This window comes from Myzus persicae, unplaced genomic scaffold (assembly GCF_001856785.1).
Source record: "Myzus persicae strain clone G006 unplaced genomic scaffold, MPER_G0061.0, whole genome shotgun sequence".
NCBI lineage: Eukaryota > Metazoa > Arthropoda > Insecta > Hemiptera > Aphididae > Myzus > Myzus persicae.
This window is the reverse complement of record NW_019102674.1, coordinates 81,775-107,747: the sequence shown is the minus strand read 5'-3', so window position 1 is coordinate 107,747 and position 25,973 is coordinate 81,775. Positions and strand designations below refer to the sequence as shown.

Below are 25,973 nucleotides of genomic sequence, written 5' to 3'. Positions count from 1 at the left end.
TAAAGTCGTTCAAGGGAGAATAAAAAGTATCAATTTTTCGAATTATAATACCTTAAAGAAAACTTTTGGTTTTTTACTTCTTCGGTCGTAATAATATACCTACAATAGTCCGATTTAGCATCAAACGATAAGTTAATATTATTATTATTATTTGTGTATGGTATGTATACAATTACAGACGTTTTTGCTTTCTAGTGCGACATATTGTTGTGATTGCATGTAACTAGCATTGTCGTAATTAAATACTTTAGAAAGTAAAATTCGTTATTTTAGAACCAGCGTTTAACAGTTCTACTATATATTAATATCATCGACTTCCGTAATTCGTATGGGTATCAAGTTACCAAATATTATATTTTATCATACTTCAAGTTATACTACAGACTCATCATAATATTAATATCAGTTTAAAATATCGAGTAGCAGCAACCGAGTTTCGGAAAAACAAAGTTTGGAGAAACCAGTTCACCACGGTCCATAATATTACACTAATACAATATCGTAGACGCGTATATAATTATAACGCTGAAAACGATTTTAAATACGCATTAACCGTATTCGTCCGAGCAGACCTTCTCAACGAACGAATTGTGAACGGAACCGAAAAAAAAAACAAAAACGGTAAGTCGCGCGCCTTCCGTCCTTGACTGTGTGTCTCCTAGTCGCGGGAATCTAGGCCACGAGAAATTTAAGATAAAATAATACAATATTTTTTGTACATAACATATTATATAGGCACCTAGGTATTATATTAGACGACGACTATGTCGCGAAAAAAGTTGCTGCGTCAATACAAACGGGGATCAGGATGGAATTTATCATGTGAATCGAACAGCAGGAAACACACACGGGCTAAATACAGAATTCACACAGCCATAATCGATAAAAGCGAATGAAGACGCAGTAAACGCGCATAAATAAAACCGTAATAAAAGAAAAACGGTATCGTCGTCGATTTCGCAAAAGCGTGACTCAATATCATGATATTTATCATGACTATTATTCGTTTTCCGAGTGCTCGGCGCAATCGAGCGAATTTATTACTCGCGACAACCGAAAGTGTTGATCGCCCAAAGCCATCACACGCAAGCATACGAGTGCACCTCGTGTGTCGGCGTTTGTCTTGATGTACGACAATAATAATTTTATAGTTATTATTAACACGTTCACCTCAAAAACGGCGGTAACCTAGTTATGTCACACTATATACGACGATTTGGTACATATATATCTATACTCGTAACGAGTTTCGCCGCTGTTACAAAACGCCGCTTACGTGTTTATGCTAATTGGTCACTATTATATTATATATAATAATATTACTCACATACCTAGATACTCGTGCATGTTTACGCCGTGTGATGTTAATACCTATGCAGGCAATACACGCATAATATTATGTATATACATGTAACAAAAAGCGCGCAATTTAGACTATGACCAATAATTCATTATCCGCGATTACCGTACGCGATAAGTGCGCGGTGGCGTGTTTCCAGCAAAAATCTCAGCCGGAGGTTGTGGGTTAGAAGTGACGCAGTGTCAAGGTTTCGGTCCGCGACGACCAAATCGTTTCGTAATCGATCTGGCGAAGTGGCGAACCTCACAATATAATAATTATAATTTATAATAAAATATTTATACAACTCCGCGGGTGAAACAATAACAGCCTATACACGATCAACCTCTCATCTGTTCGACGGGACCCGATGACCCGTAAACGATAGGGAACGAGATAAAGTGTTTTGAAGAATAAAACGTTGCCGGGTGGTTTACTCGAAATAATATAATTGTGTGTAATATTATCGAATACCGACGGTTTGCGGTTGTATTGGTTGCAGGGTGCAGTGTAAGTGTATGGCGAAAAATATAACTTCTCGACTTCAGCAGCAGTGATCTCGTATACCACCTACTTACCTACCGATATTATGGGCATATCAATGCTCATTTTTCTATAATATATTAACTATAATTATAATCTGCAATAAATAACCTGTACGGCTGTGCGCTGAGAATCCGATAAATAGATTAATATTGTTATGTTACTTTTGTGTAAGACAGGGAGACAAAACATTTGCGAATACCACGTCCTCTCTAAGGCCGACAAAGCGGGTCAGCGAAGAACGCGCTTTGTTGGTTAGCTCTAATGCTCTGTATTACCTACCTATATATATTATATGCATTCGTATTGTATGTTATTGAACGTCACTTAACCCACGACTTCAAAACGCCTATAATATAGCTAATATAATGCTCGCGGTGGTATATTATAACGCAGCTGTGGTATATGATTAGTGTTTTACGAGTATAATACTAGTTGCTATAGTTAGTCGTGTATACGCATATTTATCAACTTTAATACGGATTGGAAAGACCCCATAATGACTGCCATGTTGCCGGAAAATCGTGATTAAATGCAAAAAAATATTGTTATATTATCATAGCGTTCGTATCCTCGGGGAAGACGGAATTATATCACGGCTAGTCCGACTAGGAAACCTTTCGTTTAACCAGTTCTGAACTCGAAATGAGCCAACAATCAGTGCTGTGTATAATTTACGAGTATTATAATAAATAAGGTACGACGGCTGCGCACGTGGACACTGGCAATTATAATTCCACGACTTCCTCATCATCCGTTGCTATAATACCTGTACGTGTACTCAGTCGTACACATAATATGGATAAAAAAAAACCACTTTAGTTGGCGGAGCAGCCGATGTAATAACTTAAATAACTATATATAAATAACTTTCGTCACTTTTACGATTTCATAGTTTCGACTGTGTCGATCGCATAGGTATAGCTAGGTATAAGTGTATATGCTATTATGTATAGTGCATAACTCCTAATAGTGGCGACGAAAGTAGGCGTATATGATGGGACCGGATTTAGACTGTCAGAAAGGCTTAAAAAAAGTAAAGATTTCGTACACACAAAAGTGAAATGTTGTTTTCAGTTGTAATACCATCGGTTCTATTAGTGCCTACACACACGGCTACACGAGATTAACACAAATATTTAGATCGAAAATAGCCATGGATTTCGGCCACGGTGAAGATTTTGACGAAATTATGATCATTGACCATATAGGCCATAACCCCTATGGTCGAATTCAAATTTGGTGACAGATCTCTTCACTATTGCCCGTGTATCTATATTTGACTTATCAATATTACTACAAAATTACTTGAAAATGAAAAAAAAGCCACAGAATCAATCCAAGAAAAAGTTGCTTGGGAAGAAAAATGGTTAGAATTACGGGTTTTAAAAAATATCTCTATCATTTTTCAATTGTTATTGTTTGGTAAATAACAGGAAAATATAACGTCATTTAACGTAACACAATAATATATTAATGTTATACATCTGCAGTCAAAACTCCTCGCCGAGTGCAAACTTAAATGTGATTGCACGAGCATGGGTCATGATTGAAAATAATTGACTAGTTATTGTTGTTAATCAACGTTCAGATTATTTATTGTAATAAAATCTAAATTACTAAATAACGTTCTAAATAAGCGTACAGGTTGCTTATATTATATAAAAAAAGGTTGACGAAATAGCGAAGATTAGTGGGTTAGGTATATAGGTTGTTATATATTATTTCGGTCAGTGGTAGGTATACGCGCATGGTATATACCATCAGTAACACACCCGGTCACTTTAATTTGACGAGTAAACACAGTAATAAATAATAATAGTAATGATATAACATTATGTGATGGGTGCCGCATCATACGCAGCATGCTCAGATCTTTAACCCCGCTTGCAGCGTGCTTGCCTGCCTCTGTAGCGGGGCACTTGCGAAACGCTCGAAATCTCGTGGGTCACATGCAATAGAGATGGTCGACGAAAATCAATATCACAAGAGACGCAGACTTTCGTAGACGGCAGATTTTCGCCATTTTCGGTCCGAGATCGTGCGCGCCGCGGTGCATGAGTCGAGGCTGTTTGGTTTTTTTTTTTTTTTTTCGAAAATCGACCCAGTTGATGTGTCGCAATCGCGATAATCGCGCCATGACGAGACGTTACGATAATAAATTCATTGTTGTCGCGAGCAATAACACGTTCAGACACGCGTGTGACCCGCGGGGCTCCAGCGAGATCGAAATCGGTCGATGCACGTCATAATACGTACAATACAGCCGAAAGAGGCGCTCGCATGGTATGCGCACGTACCTACACGGTCTTTGATTATGCGTACACATATTATGTGCGCCAATATTGAGTGTGTACGCATTTTCGAAGGGACGTGTCGTGTGTTAGCAGTGGTCGGCGACTTTCGAGTACGACACTGGCCCGAGCAGGCCCAAAGCGAAATGTTCCTCTTCAGTCTCTTCTTCTGCCAAATCATGATTTTAACGCGTTCCGTGGTTTGTTTTTGCATCTTTTCCGCCCCGAAACGACGACTATTCGTTTGACTATCTTCATAATTCTATTATCATGATGTCTATTACGCCCCCATAATGGTCCATCAATTTTAAGAAAATGGTTGGAAAACTCCAAACATTTGAATGTACGATATGAAGCCTTCAGAGGCGTTGACAGTTAAAACTAATTTGCTGCTCACTTAATAGCTAAGTAAAATCTAAGGTTTCATTATCATTATATGTGACGGCGAAAATTTCACGTGACCATCGGATTTTTAGGGTTGCGCAACCCGCCGCGACGAGGGTCATAATACGTCGTCGTTTCCAATCGTTTAACGGAATCTGCCGTTACGCGCATAAATACGGTACGTAACGTGTGAGTAGGCGTGAGTGGGCACGGGACGTTACGTTTGTGTGTGTGTGTGTGTGTGTGTTATAATAATAACAATAATATAATATTGTACGTTATGGAAGGATAATCGACACGCGTCTTAACGGCAGTCGGCCTTCAACTTGACACTGTCTAGCCCGCGCCAGCAGTTGTTATACGCGCGTCGTCATCGTCACGGTGAAAATGCGATGCTCGGTGAACGATCGATTAACCGGCGGAACTCTGGTCGTCAAACCGCGATTTAAGGTCTATCTTCGTGGTTAAGACCGAGTGTTCGTTATTATTTGTTACAATGATATAGTAATTATGATTGTTGTTTATGTTTTTATAATATTATTAGGTGCAGCTATCGTCTTTTTTAGGCTGGACCGATAAATAGAACTCAATCGCACGTTTAAATTTAACTTCGTGTATCCAGCATCTTGAACTTGTAAAACAATAATGATGTGTCTGTTGCTCTGTTTAACAAGGTTAGGATTTGATTGATTAATCAAAATATCCCAAAAATTACAATAGAGGTAACATGGAATTTACAAAACAATGATATTACTATTATTTTTGTTTTTTGTTTAAATAATTTATAAGGTTAATAAGATAATTTACTGTATTGTTATTATTTAAAACGAAAATGTACATTAAATTATTATTACTATGAAATATTATTAAGTAATAATTTAATTATATTTTATTATTATCGACTTTCATAGTGCATTATTTTTTGTCAACTGATTTAACTAAAATAATATTTAAGTTTTCTACTAGAATATGAATTTTTAAATATTCACTATAATCAATTAAAAGTATTGTCCTTACAGAAATCTAATATGTTTTGATATGTCACATGAGTCACATGGAATTTGTAAAAATATATCGGTTTTCACATAGCTTCACGGATTCAAGGAAATAAAATATAGGTTGTATGTCGGCAATATATATCGGAATATCGGATATCAGAAAAAGTGTTATCAGAATTCGAGAGGGAAACGCATCGATGACGTACACGTGCCGCGGGAGATTCGCTTTCGCCTTCTTATTGACGAAAAACGCCATTTAACGCGCTGTACCGAGTACTGTATCCTTGCCAGATTAACAGCCTCGTCGGACCGGCTTTTATATTAATTTTACGCGCATATACTGTAGAGGTACGATGACCCATGGAGACGGGAATGTAATAGTTATAGGTATTCGGGCTTGGTAAAAAGGCATTCATTTTTTATTAGTGAGAAATCACTCTGGTACCCATTTTTTAGGCATACCAATTATTCAATATGCATAATAGTTATTACCTGTAGGCATTCTCATGATTGATGTGTTACTGTTTCATAATAATGTCCACATTACATTATTTTTGTTTCCGTACATATAATGGTTAATGGGACGACCGCGTTGCCCAACGTTTCATCAAATATAACTTGTATAAAGCAATAAAGTCCCGCTATATATTATAATACATAAGCATCGTAAATCGTAACTTGTATATAATGCTCATTATATGATATATATATATATATATACCTATACCGACCGATGTAATAATTAAAAATTGACTACGCCTTACGTGAATTTTTATATTATAATTTATAATTATTAATGTTTTTTTACGAAATACTCATGTATATCATGTATGTGAGTATGTTTTAATATATTTTATGTACATGCTGGTGTCTGGTATATATTGCGTTAATGTATTACAATAACTGAATAACCCCCAGAGGTTCACGGCATTGGACCGACTTTCGTCTGACCAGCCCAAGGCAATAATTTTGGTTCTCCCCACGTTTGTGTACTAAGGTTATATCAAACGAGTGTTACCCGAATTATCGATCAAAATCGCTAAAAACAGTTATTAACAACGCGCCCGCGATCAATGCCAGTTACTTTATTATATAATGGACGTTTAAATCTATAACCCCTTGCGAATCACTGCTTTTGTTGTCCTGCCGGTTCATTGAGATCATTGATCAAGTAACAGAAAATAGGTACCTGCTTGATGTCTTGCAAGCGATAATATTATACATTCTAATCCAAACCATAGTACGATATCATAAATAATATTTATTGGAAATTTAGAAAAAAGACGACACCCTATAATACTATAGTATTAGAAGGAAAAAATTATATCTATTAAAAATGCTATAGATTTATTTGAGAGTACCTAATACTAATGATTTAGTTCACATATTAAAGAGTAACTTTCACTTAATATGATGATTGGTGATAGTTGCGAAATTATTGGTTATTTCATTGTATATTTTATAATTTTTTATTCCATATATTAACTTAATTAAATAAATACTTTTCTATTTACATGGCGTGTAAATTCTACATTTCTATATATCTGACTATTATATAATCGGTAATATAAATAATACGAGTATACTATGACATAATCTGATATTGATCAGACTTAATTAAAAAACGCTAGTTCGTCATTCATCTTAATAAATCAATCACTCATTGGATTGCCCTATATTTACTTAAAAAAATATAATGTTATGTAGGTACCTGTACTTATAAGTATATATTGTGATGCTTATGAACACGCAAAAACGTTTACTAACAAGAGGATTATATTGTCGTTATTTTTTACGACACACGACAACAGACGGTATAATAGTATTTTATTTTCTTTTTTATAATGTTCCCTAATGCCCGTAGAAACACACACACACGACGCACACGCATATATTGTGCACATATAAATATAGAGGGAACATAATAACATAATGTCATGCTCGGAGCGCACAACTTTTATTCACGCGTACACACGTCGCATTATAATAATAATAGATATACGTAAGTGACAGTTTATAATGTGTAAATCATGCGGAAAAAATGCCCTAGGACTACCGTACGAGAAAATAAACGAGTTCGGTTATGGGTCACAACAGACAAGGTGAGCTATGTCTTGGCCGGTACCTCCTGCTGCAGGAGTTCGTATATATTATTATACAATATAATTGACGTAGATTAAATCGTTTTGTTTTGAAATTAATTACAACAGAACAGTAGTAGTTGTTACACATATATTATTTTTTTTTTTTTTTTGACCTCGATACAATTTATTTCTATGACCTTGTCGCGAGGTAGGTTTGTCAATAATTATTAATGGCTCCGCATATAAATCCTTTAAATATTTTGCCGGTCGAATATTAATTATCACAATGGAATTCCGTCCAATTATCTATTTGTGTTAGACAGGTACAACTGGTACAACCGCAAAGTAAATATTATATACCCACGGGGTATCAATTTCCGGGAGTGGTTAGTTTTTCAATGAAATTATTAAACAATAATTTCACTACTTAATAATTTGTGATCACACGATCACATATTATTAGTTGCAGTATAAATAAAAAAAACGACACTGAAACGCCCTTTACGCGCACGCAACCACAGTATTTTTTATATATTTTATAATTATTATGTATATTGGTCATTACATATTATTTAAAATCTAAATAATCGTAAAGTAAATTGTCCCGATTTAATACTTTGAGCTATAAATTAATAAGATTGTATACCATAAAACGTCAAATCATATGCATTTTTGGACTTATGGTGTTTCTATTTAGTTTAAATATGCAATAATACATAACTAAAATATGCTAAATATAAAATAGATTTATTTAAATTGGTACAAGTTGATCTGTTTACATATCACTAATAAAATAATTTGTAAAAAGGTGCAGCAAAAAAAAAACCTATATGAATTATGCATACATAATTTCTAGTTTTAAATCCATATAACAGTATTGAAAATATGCTTTCATTAGAATATATCAAACCTCGTGATTCGTATAATACCAATAGGTAGGTACTCGTTATATTATATTATAATATGTTGTACCTTTTTAATAGAAAACTAGAAAAAAATATTATTATATGGTACCGTAAAAAATTATTTTACTGGTAGTTTTGCTCTATAAGGTCACTCTTATAACAAAGTCATTGTGTAAATAAGATTATATTATGAGGGTGATATCGGTAATTATACAACAAAAAAAAAAATCATACATAATATTATATGCGTCCTTACAATATAATGTCCTTAAGACTTAAATGCTTACTGTTTAGATTAGATCTATGTATTTTGTATATACGTATATATATATATATATCTAAAGTATGTAATTTATTATTGGTATGTGGTGATAATATTTAAGTACCAAATTATTGAAAATAATAATAAATGGAACACGAATAAGGTCATTAATATATTATTATTATGTATATCGATCATTACGTTATAATGCGAGTAGGTTAGGCACCTTATCCTTATACGCATACTATTTATATGTGATTATTTTTCAATGTAATTTATCGACCAATGGAAACCTAACCCTTTGTAGATCATGTAGGCATATGGGAAAGAGATATTTGTCTAGATACTATAACATATAATACTGTATACATACAATACATGGGTAGACGTTGATATACTATATCTTTAGAAAATAAAATGTACACGCATCATATCATTATGTTATTATTATATTAATAACAATAAGTAAAACCAATATAACTAATACCCTTAGAGCTGTTAGAGTAATGGAAGTGTACGTATTACATTTTATACATGTCATACAATATTATACGTTCAATATTATAGGTAAGTCGAGAGTGTTTAATATCAGATTTACATCAGAATGGTGCAAGTGTGTGTGTGTGGTATACACAGAACAGGACCTAAACAGATCCCAAGGTATAGTTTTTCACAATCGGTTTTACTATCACCTGGATATTATACAATCGGATCACTTTGCTAAAACAATTCCATAATAAAATAAACAAGAGGGCATTGATCAAACAACTATTTGCCGGGACCGGTTTTCGTTTACACTTTCATTTAACAATGAAAGTCCGGTTTTTCGTATTTATTATTATTTAATAGTAGGAATATAATATAGTGTTTATCTATTATACTCTATATAATGATAGTTATTATACATTAAATAGCGATTATGGTCCATGAATATATTACAATGATAAATTTCGATTTCTTACGGTCAATATATTCCGGATCACCGTGAAGTATATGGTGACACGCACTTTGCAGCAACCTTAGCTCAGGTAGACATGTATAGGTATTGGTATATATCGTAATTATTTAGCAGTGGATTGGCCTGAGATATCTGCACGTGCGTGGCTTAAGACCTCAGAAACCTCTGGTAAAAAGAGGGTCACTCGATTTTCCAATAGTTTTAAATAATATGCTCGAATGTGGGACTTTTGGTCTCCTTACCGTACTGCAGCCCTACACGGCGTTGGCTTTTACCCCACAGCACCTCACTACCGCAGATAATATTATGCAGAAATACATCATAAATCACAATAACATTATGTCCGTCAATCGGGCCACGGATTACGATGACCGCGGCGGCGGAGGGAGCTAGGCCCATATACGAAACGTTTCACGTGCCCGCCAACCCAACCTACCTACGTGTGGGCATACATAATATATATAGGTACCTTACAATGTGCGCCCGTTGACAATACCCGTTACGCAACGCAGCGTTGCAAATTAGACGAGTGCAGTAATAGTAATAACAATAATAATAATAATAATAATAATAATAATAATAATATGTGGTCTACGACGAGATGATTGATTGTGTTTATCGCGCTGCTGCAACTTCGGCGTGCGTGTGCCGCAACGTCGCGGTCGTCGTGACAAAAACGAGACTAGCGTTGAAGTCTCCGCGGCGACTGTTATATCATATTATAAACTGCTATTATTATAATACCGCGATGATGTATAATACGGGCACAGGACGGCGTGACAAGTGGGTTCCGTGAAACTAGCGTATGCGTTATAATATGTAATCGTTGAGTGCAACTATTATGTCGTATATATTATTTGAATTGAATAGATACGTAATTACTTTTGTTCTAAAAAAAGGGACCCAAAAATATATAACGTTTCTGCAGCGAAACGTCTCGACTAGATTCGTACTCTTATAGAACCCTTATTCTACGATAGCATTAATTGTTGAGCTTGCTAACAAAATACCTTATATGATGGTATATCTAGAGGATTTTACACTGAACTCACACTGTATACCTCTAAACATATAGGTATACTGCCACGCTGCAGTGACCATGTCTTAATAATATATAATGAGACAATATTATTGTATGTTTCGTCCCTCGTCGTTCCACGGTACGCGCGGTCTGTTACTCTGTTCTCCTGTTTGTTGCGAAATTCTAGTCATCAGCACGAGGTGCGTTCTACAAATATATGTAATATTATAGCACGTGTAAGATAATATATTGTCATCGGAAAAAATCTCGCACGCCCAACTCGACCGTGAAATGAAAAAACCGTCTGTATCGTGAATAGAAATATATACATAGGAAGGTATCTATATATGTGTGCGGTAATGAACGGTGACGTCGATGCCGCGCTTATATGTATATTACGATTTTACAAGTGTATGTGTGTGTGTGTGTGTGTGTGTGTGTGTGTGTGTGTGTGTACCTATAGTATGGTGTACCGAGCTATATAAATATAATATTATGTGATATCCATTATCCTCATGAGGAATGTCGTCCGGCGGTGAACGTAACGACCCCGGAGCTTAATGCACGCAAGTACTGTGGCTATAAGATATCGACGGCCGAGCGGGCACGGTCGTTGCCGGGATCGAAATCCGCCGCTGCAGCCTCAGTTATATATTTACATTGGTGTATTATCTTATAAGATCGTGTCCGAGCTGTACACCATAAGAAATCCACGCCGGTTTCATCATAATATAGCGGCGCACATAGCACATTATAACATTTTATATTGTACATTATGATAATATTATTGTAATAACGCGCCCGCACGTATACATATAGGTACCTAATATTTCAATGCGTGTTCGCCCATTTTGTAATATTTTATAGTTTTTATATTAATATACTATGCATATATCCTGCACCGCAAAAAACACACACGACAACATAATATATTACACACACATGACGTACAACACATTATATATATATATGTAGATTAAAGTAAGTATCTACATATTGAATATTTAATATGCAGGTGCGATGTGTGTCATCTTCGCACCGACGAGCGAGTTTAAACTAGATCATAAATGGTATATATCTATACTATCGCGAAGACATGATGGATATAAAAAAAGTTACAACAAATATATACATATATACTTCATGAGATCTCGGTGCTGTGTTTATAATATATAGTGTATGGTCTGCAGAACGTGACAACGTGAAAATCAGCTACCGATGTGTATATTCAAACAGACGTTGCATAATATACTCGGCGGGTTTGCACAGATAATCACAACGATATTATTAGATATATTATATTTTTTTTTTCGTAGGTCTTGTTTGTATATATTTATCGACTGTACAATACACTGTACTGCAGAACACATAGGTACCTACAAGTCTTCGGGCCCAAGGACGGGTCGTGAAAACCGCACGGAATCGAAAACACAATTTTCGCGTATCGCGACCGCCGATCGGATTTTTTTTCTTAATATTTGATTTTGTAACGAGTCCTTCGGAATGCCGCCGTCGACTATAGCATCGGCAATGTGTTCGCGAAAAACGATCGGTTATGATGTTATTTCAATACGTTTTATTATGTATTGGTATTTAAATTGGCCAACGCGTTTCGCCGCCGAAGAGTCGTTCTCACGACCGCACTGCACATATTGTGCGTCGATGAGGTGCACAGACCGAACAGTTAGTACACGTGTACTTACTACATATAGCTTTCGTCAATATTTCTCGTACTCTTATAATATTATATATTTTGTTACACAACGGATTTAATTAACTTTTCAACCGTATACACACACACGCCGATAGTATTCCTACATACCGAAATAAACGCGTAACGATATACTTATATACCTATATATTTTTTTTCATATATTATAATTAAAATATGTACAACAATTCGCGTGGTCCAGAATATAATGAATTTTTATATGTATATAAACGTATTTATGGGTACATGGTACATTGTGATTGGGAAACGCGCGCACAAGTGCCAACAATCCGTTTTAATGAGCTCCTAATTTCTCCTCGTTAATCCGATACGTCATCCGATCAATATAATAATGTATGCTGCATATGTAATGGGTGCAACGTATATATTATACGTACGCCCATAATTGTATTATCGTACACGAAATCGTCGAATAAAATCGTGTCCGTATACGCGTATTCATAACGATCTATATGTGCTCGGACGATGGATTTGCCGATCAGAAAAAGAGAATAAATCATATTATTATTATTATTATTATTGTTGTTATTCAGAGACTCGGGTTGCGTTTATAATAATATTGCGATATAGGTATGTATACAGCTCTTACGCGGTGGTAACTTCGCACGGGAAAGCCACATATATAACGTACTCGTTCGTTTCCCCCCGAAAATCTCATTAGACAAACGACGTAAGTACATATAATATATAGGTATCTAACGTATTGCTTTCCGGCTGTCGAGCTCGAAATCTCGTCGAAATGCATCACACGAAGAGTTAGATAACGTACTCGGAGCTCTATATCGAAATGTTATTATTACATATTATTATTGTTGTGCACTTGTACGCCGTATTATCGCAATTGTATATGCGCCTGTGTTCCCACTTGCCATGGAGTATAATAATATAATATAGGTATACTATGCATATCATATATTATACGCCGAGTGCTCTCGATATTTTGTTGAAGGATCAAAATAATTATTATCGGACGAAAAAATAACTCTTTAACAGGAGGCAGATTCAGCTTGCAGTGTTTCCCACCGAATTAATGACGGTCGATAATAATTACGAATCTTGCGTCTGAACTCCGTGAATGGGTTGGAACTTGAAATGATTATGGCTACCGTAGAAATAATAGAACGAATCTCTATTATTGGCTTGTTTGAGGATCACATTATATAATATATTGCCTATTTATACTTAATCCATCGGTCTTAAAAACAATTTCGCATAGATGTTTAAAAACACCGTAGTTTGAATTGTGTTCGTGATCGTCGAAATCTCGTCATCGGTATAAAATATAAACCATCCAAGCGGTCAGACACTCTGACAGCATAGTAGATTATATACTTTCAAAGCACTTTTGTGGGATCATCACTGCAATAAATTATTATCGTATGCATAAACGTTTTATAATATTACGATTTATGACGATAATCAATAATTATACGTCCTTACTCCTTATAATTATATATTTATTTAGATCGGTCGACCATAAATGTTGCTGGCGCTGTTTCGATTTGTATGTAATATCGTATACTAAAAGTGTGCCAAATTTAACGGGCTGGCAAATTGTTCTGATTCGCGGGGCCACCTCAAAAACTTTTCACGTTTCCTGATGACACGGTGCTGATAAACACTCTGTGCTAGTGCTATAGTAATAATATATAAGTCTCCGATAAATGGTGTCGCCCAATATTAAAGACCGGGTTAGTCGTGATCATTATTATTATAACATTATATTACGTACAGGAACCCGTGGAGCCTCATACGTTATTTGTCGTGTGCTGTTCGCAGGTGACGTAGTGTATACTTTAGCATGTTATTCGTCTATATATTGCGCAAAATGAGGTCAACTACACATTATATACATACATACGGTATAATATAATATATTATATACATATTGTCGTGTACACAATATTTTTTGTGATGAATGCTGCGGATTTACGACGCGCTGCTCGCAATTGTCCAATGCAGCGTGTGCGCATAATATTCGGTTCACGTGTACCTATAGTCTATACCTACTTGCGTCATATTATTATAATACGTGTGCGGTGCAGTACACCTATACATACAGCAAAACACGACGCTTTCCTCGTGAGCACACACACACACACACACACACACACAGACGCTCGAATATTTATAATCACATGCAAATGTTATGCGTCCGCCCAAACGACTGCGACATATGTATATATTAACGCGGGTGTTTATTGTTATTGTCGTGGAGTTTTGCTCTGGGCCGTCGTTGGCGACGACGACATCTCAATACACAAACTATTGTAATATAATGACGTATAGATGAGCGTAGGTCTACCTATAGTTTTGTAGCACTACAAGTGCAATCCGTATATAGCGATGTCAGTAGGAAAGTTCCATTAAAAAATGTCCAGTCCGCATGCATTTCTAATAAAATTCCGTCGGCCAGTAATTTCCAGAACAAAAACATTATTGTTGATATGACGTCGAGTCATGTACGCTATAGAGTGGAATCGTTGAAAAATAAAACGTAAATCCGATTTCCGAAAGCAATTTATACTTTTCAGCACCTAATCACATTACAGTCGTCGTCGTTCATCCGTACAACTCTCAGACGAATCGTTTTCAACCGCACTCGCATCGTGTACATCTCGTATCGATCACCTCTGCGCGAGAGCTTTACAGCACGTATCAAATATTCGATTTCATTTGCTCACAAACAAAACACACACTCACACACACTGCGTGGTATACGGACAAGAAGTATTATATTAATTGACGTACCTATACATATATTATAGTGTATAGATGTGTTATTGCAATATTATTATTATTATACGTTGTATGTATAGGTATGCAGCGCGTTTAACTTTTTCTTTTTCGCCTGACCCGCGTATATTTAGTATAATATACAATAAGTCCCATATCGTCTTCATCGATCAATCGACAATCACGTTCAGGATGAACCTACAATATTATTATTGAAAAATATCTTTCATCGCATGTCGGTGTTTATAATCAAGAGTAAGACATATAAATGAATATAAACAAATAAAATAATTTATGTAACTCTTAGATCAAAATACCTTACGACGAGCTCATATAGGAGCTATAGCTACATTGGTCACAATTTCACAGTATTCGATATATTGATAAAATCTGTCTCAATTTTTAAAATTACCGAACAGTTCAAATGTCTTCAGTCACTGTAGATCTTACATTTATTTCTTCATAGAACTGAAAAGACTTCTCCGCTAAACAATTGTACACGGCACAGCGCAGAGGAATAAAATGCACCCATCCATAAATACTTCACTGCGTATAAAGTTAAGGTATATTATAAGGTATATGCAAGCACATGCATGTTGCTGTGTACTATCGATGAACACGTTTTCGGAAGTCCGATCGCTGAAATTGGTTTTTGATAATTATTTATTTATACACTCGTGCTGCACTTAGTTATTGTGCACGTCTATGTATTCGTATGTAGTGATTTCACTGATTTTCGTGCGTGTCGAATTACCGTTATAATAATATATAGGCATACATCGTATATGAGTGTGAGAATGTGTGATGTGCACTCGGAAATTCCCGAAGATTTCCCAAAAATACACATAGTATTATATGATGTGGCACAGGAATTCATGGGAATTCTGAAAAAGATGGTAATATAATAATATGTACAATGTACATTTCATCGTCCACCCGCTGTACATTTAATAAATAAACCTTCTCGTCGTCGTCGTCGGACATTATAGTAATAATTTGCGTATTATCTACTATCACTCAAAATAATTATAATAATGTAAAAACGTACAATGCTAATAATATTATAATTATCAGCACGATGGCAGCTGTGGCGCTGATAATGACTAATTGACGATTTTTTTTCCTTTTTCGTACTCACCCGCAACAATAAGTGCGACCTCGGGCAGACCAATGATCACGTAATGATTATAATAATATAATGGGTACAAAAAAACGGATTGAGTATTTTTTAATATTGTTATTGGAAAAATTAGTTTATAATAGATTTTTTGTGTGATTCGGATTGTAGTTGTCGCTACTGTACAACAAACGATCGCCTTGGTAGAAAAACGTACGGTTGAGCTATCTCGGAAAATTTGCTTTGACGACGCTTTTTTATACGTCATAGTAATTATATAATATATTTTTATCTTTGAATTGGTGTTTTCTTCTTTGGCGTTAGTGTATCCGTCAAAACGGTTATAACAATGACGATCATCGAACCGCTCTCCCAGCGAACACTCTTGAGAAAACCAGCAAAACTTCTCCTCTCATATGAGAGACAGAGAGAGAGAGAGAGCGCGCACTTAAAATTAAAATATATTGTCGGTAACTGTTTTCGCTCTCGCCCGACTTGATGCCTTATTTAAACGCCCACTATACAATATGATATTATATCATATTATTATATTCATATAGGTAGACGTTTAAATATATTTTGGTACACAGCACTAGGCGGACAACGGTATGTATACTGTGTAGTACGCACAGTTCGGCGCTTGTTCGCAGGTTGGATCCAAAACAATGGCGTTAAATGATAACGAACCCAGCAAAACGTGACTGGCGCTGTATAAGGTGAATAGATTATTATGATAGCGTATGATATAATATTATACGACGGGCGCCTTGTTGTGTTTTTCGAGTATTCGATGTACCTCCTATATAATATTATACGGTGTACATATGACTGCACAAGACGCGTCATTTATCATATTATTATATGGTATTATAATACCTATACATGTATGTATACCATGGACCGAGTTATAGGTCTGTGGCGTATATATACTAACTGCACTATAGGACTCTGTGCGTCTGTCGGTATGATATAATCATCATGACGTATAATGATAATCTGTATACATATATTGAGTGTGTTACATAGTGTGTTTCGTTCTGGCGTTATCGTCCGTGCTGTGTGGAGTACACAGAAATCATAATTATTATTAACTATTTAAAAAAACGGGTGTAAAATATTCGTGACATTTCGATGGTTCTCCGGCCGAATTTAATGCCCTGCATTGTGCATATTTTGTGCAGCTACACAGCTCATATTATCACATCCATGCCTCCGAGTTGTAATATCATATCTCACGTCCTTTCACTCGGCAGGGGCTTTGTGTATGACAGCGACGGCAGTAACGATATTGTAATATGAATACATATTATTATCTCAGCGATCGTGTGTTATAATATTAAGAAGTACGCCACGCAATGTGTTAAGTCCCATCCAGCTCCAGTGCGGTCCTCTCTTTCCACACGCCCATACGCTCCGGACTACGACGATCGACGAAGTAACAATGACGATGTTGTGTTGTCGAGATGGACCAAACAGAGATTGTAGCACGTCTCATTAACTCGTATCGTACGCGGCATAGTTTGGTCGCCAAGTAGTTTGCGTTCCGCAGATAATGCTTTCGTAGGTACCTGAGTGCCGACCATTTGTCGGTAGACACTTCGAGATTAACTTTTTATTGCGCCGATCAATAGGAGTCGTCTCCTCTGGGTTTTTTTTTGTAGCTATTGCATTGCTGTTGCTGATGGATGCATCGATGTAGGTACATAGTTCACATTGGGTTTTCAAGAAATAATCCGTTTCGACATTTGCCACGCCCCAGGACCGGAGGCTGTGTGACCGTGCTGCAGTAGTAGGTACCTCCATATTACGTGTTTATATAATATTATGTGTACCCAGTGTATGTGGATCGCAATCAGCCGGTCGGCGTTTGATTGATGATGACCCGGTTGGAAAAAAATTCTCCTACACGCGGCTAGTGGCTACTTCACGCATAACATATTATACACATACCTGCACTGCAGTAAATAACACGCTGAGATACTGAACAGTGAACAGTTATACATATTTTACTGTAGGTATAGTCCGTCCCCCGGATTATCGTGGTACATTGTATATATATATATATATGTGTATTATGTACATTAACAGAGCGATCCGAGCATGGCGATTGTTTTTACAAACCCGCGTATCGCCCTAGGTATACAGCGATGTGTGTGTGTGTGAGTATATTATGCGTTAAATGGGTCGCGCAGTTCGGATGCAAGTCGGGTTAGGTTAGGTTGGGTTATAGGTTAACCCAACAGCGCGTTCTAAACTATAATACCTAATGTGATGTATACGTCGTCGTTCCGACATCATCAAGTAGCAGTGGGCTAAAAAACTGATTCAACAGTTTCTCTTTTTCCAAAAAAATGTGCTCGCGATTCTGGGAACTTGTTTTCACGTCATTTTCCTGATTTATTTTTGTCTTGTAAACAATAAGCGTCCTTTAATAACACGAGAGTTACAGGCTTACAACAACACGACTGTGCAAACAATTCGGAGCGTTTGCCATAACCGTAAGTAGTGTGCAATATAAAATATACCTTTGGGTAACATAGATATAATGACAACGATTGAGTGAAACTATCTGTTGTGGGAAAAATAAAAAATATTATGCGACGAGTTGTATAATGAGTGCGTGTGGGTGCCTCTACTATCTGAAATGCGCGTGTATAGATGAGGTGTTGATGGTGAATAACATATTTCCGAGAAATCCGATTTATTATTAAACTTCTATTTTTTCAGCTCTTTTAATGGACCAAGCGATGATGCGACTGTTATTTGTTTGTTTAGATCAACTCCTGTACTATATATATATTGCTCGTGTCTAACAATGTATAGAAATCCTACATCCTGCATGGTCCGCAGGATAACAGTGAAATAGTGCATTATACGCTCGGTGATTAGTTATTACAGATTTACAATTTGTCGGGACATAATTATTGCGATTTACGGTAGGTAGTTACTATGTGTACACAAATAATCTATATATATATATATATTTTAAGTATATAGAAAATGTATATGAACATGACGTAACACCGCTTAGCTATATCGTGTCCTCAAGTCATCCTTATAACCCGAGGAACAATAGCTGCCACGATGACCTGTGTAATTATTCGGTTCAGTGTATTTCCCAACAGCGACTGTCAATTTAGACGAATGACTGTGAAACGACTGCCAAACATTATACTTATATATTTTTTTTTTCAATGTCGTCCCCGGATCTTGCACGCGTGCGTAGTTCTCGAGGGATTCACAGTGAGTAGTCTCTGAAAATTCGATGATCACACATCCGTTTGGAACTGTGTATAATGGAATAATTTAAAATTTCTAAATTATTTTAATAACACGTTTGAAAACATTATGAAATTTCCAATTAAAAACCTAATCAATGCACGTTACTTAACCGTGCGTGTTCGGCAAAGTTTTAATAAAAATCAATTTGGCCCCCCTCGTGTTAATTGCAAATATATATTACACACTCACATATATATATATATATATATATTATATACAAACATGTGTGTATGTGTAATATGTCTATTATGTGAACGGAAAAGGCGTAATTGTAAAAATGAATAAATATTTTTATAAATTGTATTCGACGTCAGAACGATATCTATATAATAAAATAACTGAAATAAAATACACGCACACGATATGACAGCGTAGAACAATATATTATGAACATTTTGACGATGGTTGATTTTAATTTCTTCGCGGATAATCGATTCAATTATCTCGTCTTCACGGCGATGTGGTATAATATAGACGTAATATATCTTAATAAATTATTACCCGTTATACGATTATACGTGATTGTGTGAGCTCACGGGTACGAGATTAAGAAAGACAACTAAATCTCTACTCAAACAATAGAATATATTATTATAGCGTCGTTATTGAATACTATTACTATTATTATTATTATTATTTAGCGTTTCAACGATATTTTGGTGTCCAATATATAGATATACTATGAAACACTATACGCCCGGATTAGATCGGATTTTGTGTGGGATTTTTGTTTAAATATCTGTGTATATGCACACACAGCATCGCCACATACCTACCTATAATAATATATTTTATATAGGTCTGTCCGAACGAGCGAAAGGTTAATTTTGCAATTTCACAGGCCACGGCGCCCGAGGCTAATGGCTACACAGATGCTTAGATAAACAAACATAACAATATTCGATTAGTAGCGATTTCGTCAACAATAACCGGAGCGAATCCCCGACGGCCAAAATCCAAAATCATAATAGCCCACCATAATATTATATACAACATATACATATTAATTATTATGCTATTTGCACGCGTGTGTGTGTTACGGGTATAGGTATACGATAACGTCCTCGAATGTAAAAACTTAATATAAACACATCCAACGCGTTTTTCGGGGCTAACTGGCGTGCTATATTGTATAGATTTGCCGAATCGGTGAAAACCCCGAAATGGTACGGGAATCGTGACTTACGTATCTATATGCCGTTTAATTTTCTTTTCAAAAATTGGAATGATACGTCCACCAACCGAGCATTTTGGATTCTCTTTACGATTCTGTCGAGCATCCATAATAATAATATGTCCGATATGTTTGTATATCGTATTTATTAATTGTTGAAATTTTATAATATTCGCCGACTGAATTCGTGTTTTGAGTGCATTAGTACGACAAGTCCATAAACTCGGGACATGAAACGATTTCAAACACGATTGTAACATATAGTATGTAGATGGAAAAATAAAGGTCGTCCACGCGCGGAGACATGAACGATATTAAATCGTGTCTGCTGACCCGATATCAGACGACATTGACTCGACCCCGCGACCACTGCACTACATAACACGATATCGTATATAGCCATATAGATCGAAATTCAAGGATCGTCGATTGACGTACAGGTGCGTACCTATATCGGCGTTTGTTACCTATACGGTGCAACGATCGTATATTATGTATAATATTATAGCCAAGCTCAGATTATCTATGCCAGTGGTCCCCAACTCGGGGTCGTGACCCAAAATAAAGCCGAGTGTGTTTTTATAGTAAGTCGTAGAAAAATAAATACATTTACATGAGGTTTATATTAATTGTGTAAAATTTTTATTTTTACAAAATAATATTAACCATGGGTAATGAAAATTATATTTCGAAAACAATGATTTTTTTTTACTAAATTTGCTCTCTCTTTTAAACTGTATTTAATGTTTGAAAGTCACTAGTAGTTGATCGTTTTTACATAGTTTAAAGCCATTAAAAATAATATTTTTATAGTTATAATGTTTTAAGTTATTTTCCGTTCAAAATTCTGTTTTTAAAAATCGAATATTCTGTGCATGGATGTTAAATTAAATAATAATTAGAGTTACAAGTAAAAACGCAAAAGCTTTAAAAGGCTTTACGATAAGAAACACTTTTCCAGAAACTCAATTGTTTTATATAGACATGGAATTATTTGAAAAAAAGTTAATGCTTTTCAAAATAATTAGTGATGGAGTTACCCATTATAAATGGATCACCTTATATTATAATATAGGTACGGTAGAGATCGTTATAAATCTTTTTAACAATAATGACATATGTACGTATTATTTTAACCACTAACCAGGCATGGTCAGATCATAATATTAAAGACAAGTGCCTATAATATCAAGTACCATACAAAACCTACCTATACTCAGTCGGCGCATACCATTTTCGATTCAAACGCACTTATAATGGGCACCTATAGTTGTTTACGTTACAAAATTATACACCCGTCTCGTACATGGGTATTCAATTTTTTTCGACCGCATTACGATGTTATTATAATAATGTAAATAATATTATATTGTGTCCACCACGATACGATGCGATGTGTGATGTGACAATGCGTACACGGGTTCGCACTTACACCTATTATTAATTCACATGTTCGAGAGGGTATTGAGAGTTTTCCTCGTGCCGTCATATATTGACCTCCCCTATTTTACGTCAGATGTGGGCAAACTGGTGTATCTTGCTCCATGGGTAATTTGGAGAGAATCGGTGTAAAAAAAAAAAGGTAATTTTGAAGGAAACTTCTGGAATATGCCCTCCCGTGACCCCATCTTCCATCGTTTAGCGTACGGTACAACATGATATTATTATATTTCGAGTAAACGCGCCGACAACAATATTATTCGGAGGTTCCCATCGTCGAACACGAAATAATGTATTATGCGAGCGTACTTTAACAAGCAGTCCCAAATTTTCAGTGGTGTACGTATAATATTATGTGTGTAGGTATATAAATAGTATAATATATTATTATTAAAACGTCGAAATGTACGTAAATAGTGAAAGTCCAGTTTTTCACCGATATGACTTCATCCGCGACTGTACCTACGGTATATTTTGTACGTATGCGCGCACGCGTTCATAACAAAAATGTGAAATATGGCTGCTGGGCACATAATAATATATTATAATATAATATAATATTTTACTGGTCGATACGCGTTTACTCTTTCCTGCCATAAACTGCGCGTTTTTATTATAAGTTTCGAAAACGTATTTACATCTTATTTTTTTCGTCGTCTTAATGGCCCAATATTTGATAAATGATTACATAGAAGTGTGAGCAATAATAGCTATATTATGGCACGTGTTTGTTATATTATACGTTTAAAACGGTGATTACAAAATCCGTAACGGTTTGCGAGAATCTTTAAATGTCCCTCATATTTTTCTTTTTTTAAATTTTTAACTTTTCTATTTCTAATAAGTAATTATACAAATAGTCTTTATAGTTATATCTTTAAAGTTTTCGTAAAGATTCAATCTTCTAAGAATAATTACCTATACGTTGTAAAAAGGAGTTATTTACGTAGGTGCGTGCAACTAAAATAATATACAAGTGAATAAGTATAAGTACCTATTAAAATACATAGAATATTATTTTTCCTATGCCGTGTTATTAAAACTGAAATTTTATAATTATATAGTGTTCAAAAATGCGGCATCTATAGAAACTATGAAATTTTTTTTAGTAATAAAACTTCGGATGATTTTTATGGGTAAAATATCAAATAGCATCGAAAGACGATTGGTATTATTTGATAGTCTTAAATCGTGTGAAAGTTTTTATTTTAATTTTTAAGTAGGTATTTTTGCATAAGTTTTTTTTAACGTCATATAAATCATTTGAATATACACTTCAGCTGACACTTCGGCTGTTACTTTTATTACCAATTACTAGTGCCTATATATATCATATTATGCACGTTTAACAATTAAATTCATCAAAACCAAGAATTGTTGTGAGAATTTTTCCAATATTAATGCGTTCTAATTGCTATTAGTTCACGAAAAAAAAAATTTTTTTAATAATATGATCGTTCAACTCTTACTCGACTCCGAAATCGCTTTACACACACTTATATAGTCATGTCTTTCATTTAATAACATTTCAAACCATATTATGGTAACGTTAGAAATTGACTAGAGAAAAGGTTATAGGTGATAGGTTCACTAATGCACTATAACAATATAATATGTGATTGACATTCAATAATAGGAGTGATAAGACAAGATTTCAATTTCTTTCTTTAGACCAATCTAAATCCTATAGTTATATCGAACTAAATAATATAATATCATTATTATGTTATGTAAGTGCGTGAGAATTTTTTAGTCCAATAATAAAAAAAATCAATTTTTATTCGCTGCAATCATTAGGACACTGATTTATAAGACCAACAAAATATCATATTTTTAGAAAATGACCATTTTCTCAACGATTTAAAATTTAAATGTATTAATCGAATTTTTTTTATAACATAATAAAATATTTCACGTAAAAGCTCACATTCCAATAATTGTAATTTTATATTAACAGTCTACATCTATCATATTATTATATATGGGGACCTAATAATATACCTTTAATACACTATCATATTTTTTTCCTACACATTTCTGTGCTCTATGCTGGTGATTTATTAACATAACATTCTTTATACTAAAAAGTTCGAAACCACTTAGTTAGAAAAACTGATTTATTATGAACCATTAAATGATATTTTTAATGGCTTATAAGGGATGTACAAAATAAACCAATAAAAAATAATAAAGATAAAAAGGACTGAATGAATCACATTGAGATCTTTCTTAAAAGCTTTTTACAGTTAATTAGTACATAAGCCATAATTAATCAAATTTTTTATTTTTTTACAAAGAATTAAATAAACGAAATAGCCCTGTACTATTTGTATATTCAGCTCATAAACGTAATCGGAAAACACAAATAATTTTTTTTGGTAACTTGTAAGGTTTCGAACGTCTTAGAATTAGTATAAAAAAAAAAAATAGAAGAAAAAAATACGGAATTGGTTCAATTGTAAAATATAGTAAACGTTGATCAAAAATTACATACGTACCTCGTACTATAAAATTATCCCAACTCGTTATTATTAAACGGTTAAGTCGTAACACTAAACGCGATAAATTACTCGTATTAATTTTTTCTATTTTTTTTTTTTTTTATCATTCATAAATATTATAATAGCAATAATAAAACGTAACATCACTCGGACTTAGCAATAAGATTTGCCTACCTTAATGCAATTGGGCGCTGATCGTCGTCGGAGTGTTCGGCAAAAAGATCGGTGCACAATATAATACTATACCTACTCCTCACGCGTCTTGTTTACTATAACGTTCGGCGCGCGTCGTAACCTAACCACAACACCGGTTCGGGAACGAATGGACCTCTTGGGATTCGCGATTCTGTTCATATAATATCAGTTTTGTGAAAGTACCAAGGTGAATGTGACGCCGTTTTGGTGGTGTGTTTTTTTCTCTCATCTCGCAGGGTCAGCTGCTCGGTTCTCAGTTCGATTTTTGGTGTGCATTTTTTCCCGTGGAGGTCCTGCTCAACTATGCGGTTTATACACTCGATCGACACACCTTGTCCTCTTGACATCGCGTAATAGACATCGAACGAGCGCGCGCACTTGTGTGTATGTGTGCGTCTAATATTAATATAATATGTGTGCATATTAATACAATATTATTGTATAATTTGTATTATTTATAAGTATCAATATTTGAAATAATATTATAATAAGTATATCATACATATAGGTACCTATGTAAGAATTATAAAAATAACTTCAACATAATAATTTTCTACAGCAAAATATCAAAGTCGCATGAAACGTTTGTAGCGTTTGTATAAAGTCGTATACTCGTTGTTGTCAATAGTACCTTTAATATAATATTATGTCATAAAGGCCGTTTGAGTATTAGGTATTTACTTTTTTTTTTTTTTTAATGCCTAGCAAATTTTAATTTTTAAATTTTTTTCTCAAAGACCCAGCTGAGTGTAAGCATTCATATTATATTAGGATTAGTAATCGATGGAAGTTAGACTCATTGGGAAATTTGGTTTTCATAAAACGATTATAGTATATACATTTTTAATTTATTTAATACAAAAGTGGTTTAGGTGCCGCTGCGGTACCTACTTATAATAATAGACAGTGAAATATAATACGCATTACAGCAATCAATATAATATTTATGGTTATATTAAATTGTAACAAGAAATTTCATTACTATTTAAATTTGTAATTATTTTACTT

The 25,973-nt window shown here is 34.7% G+C and overlaps 1 protein-coding gene across 1 annotated transcript in view; it reads right to left on the bottom strand.

Annotated features, from left to right (window-relative positions):
* Window positions 1-25,103, bottom strand: part of LOC111032921 (peroxidase) — a 33,296-nt gene extending 8,193 nt beyond the window's left edge. Inside the window, exon 1 of the mRNA XM_022313405.1 lies at window positions 24,945-25,103. The gene's annotated coding sequence lies outside the window, so the exon portion shown is untranslated. The remainder of the gene's footprint in view (window positions 1-24,944) is intronic.
* Between the last annotated feature and the right edge of the window lie 870 nt (window positions 25,104-25,973).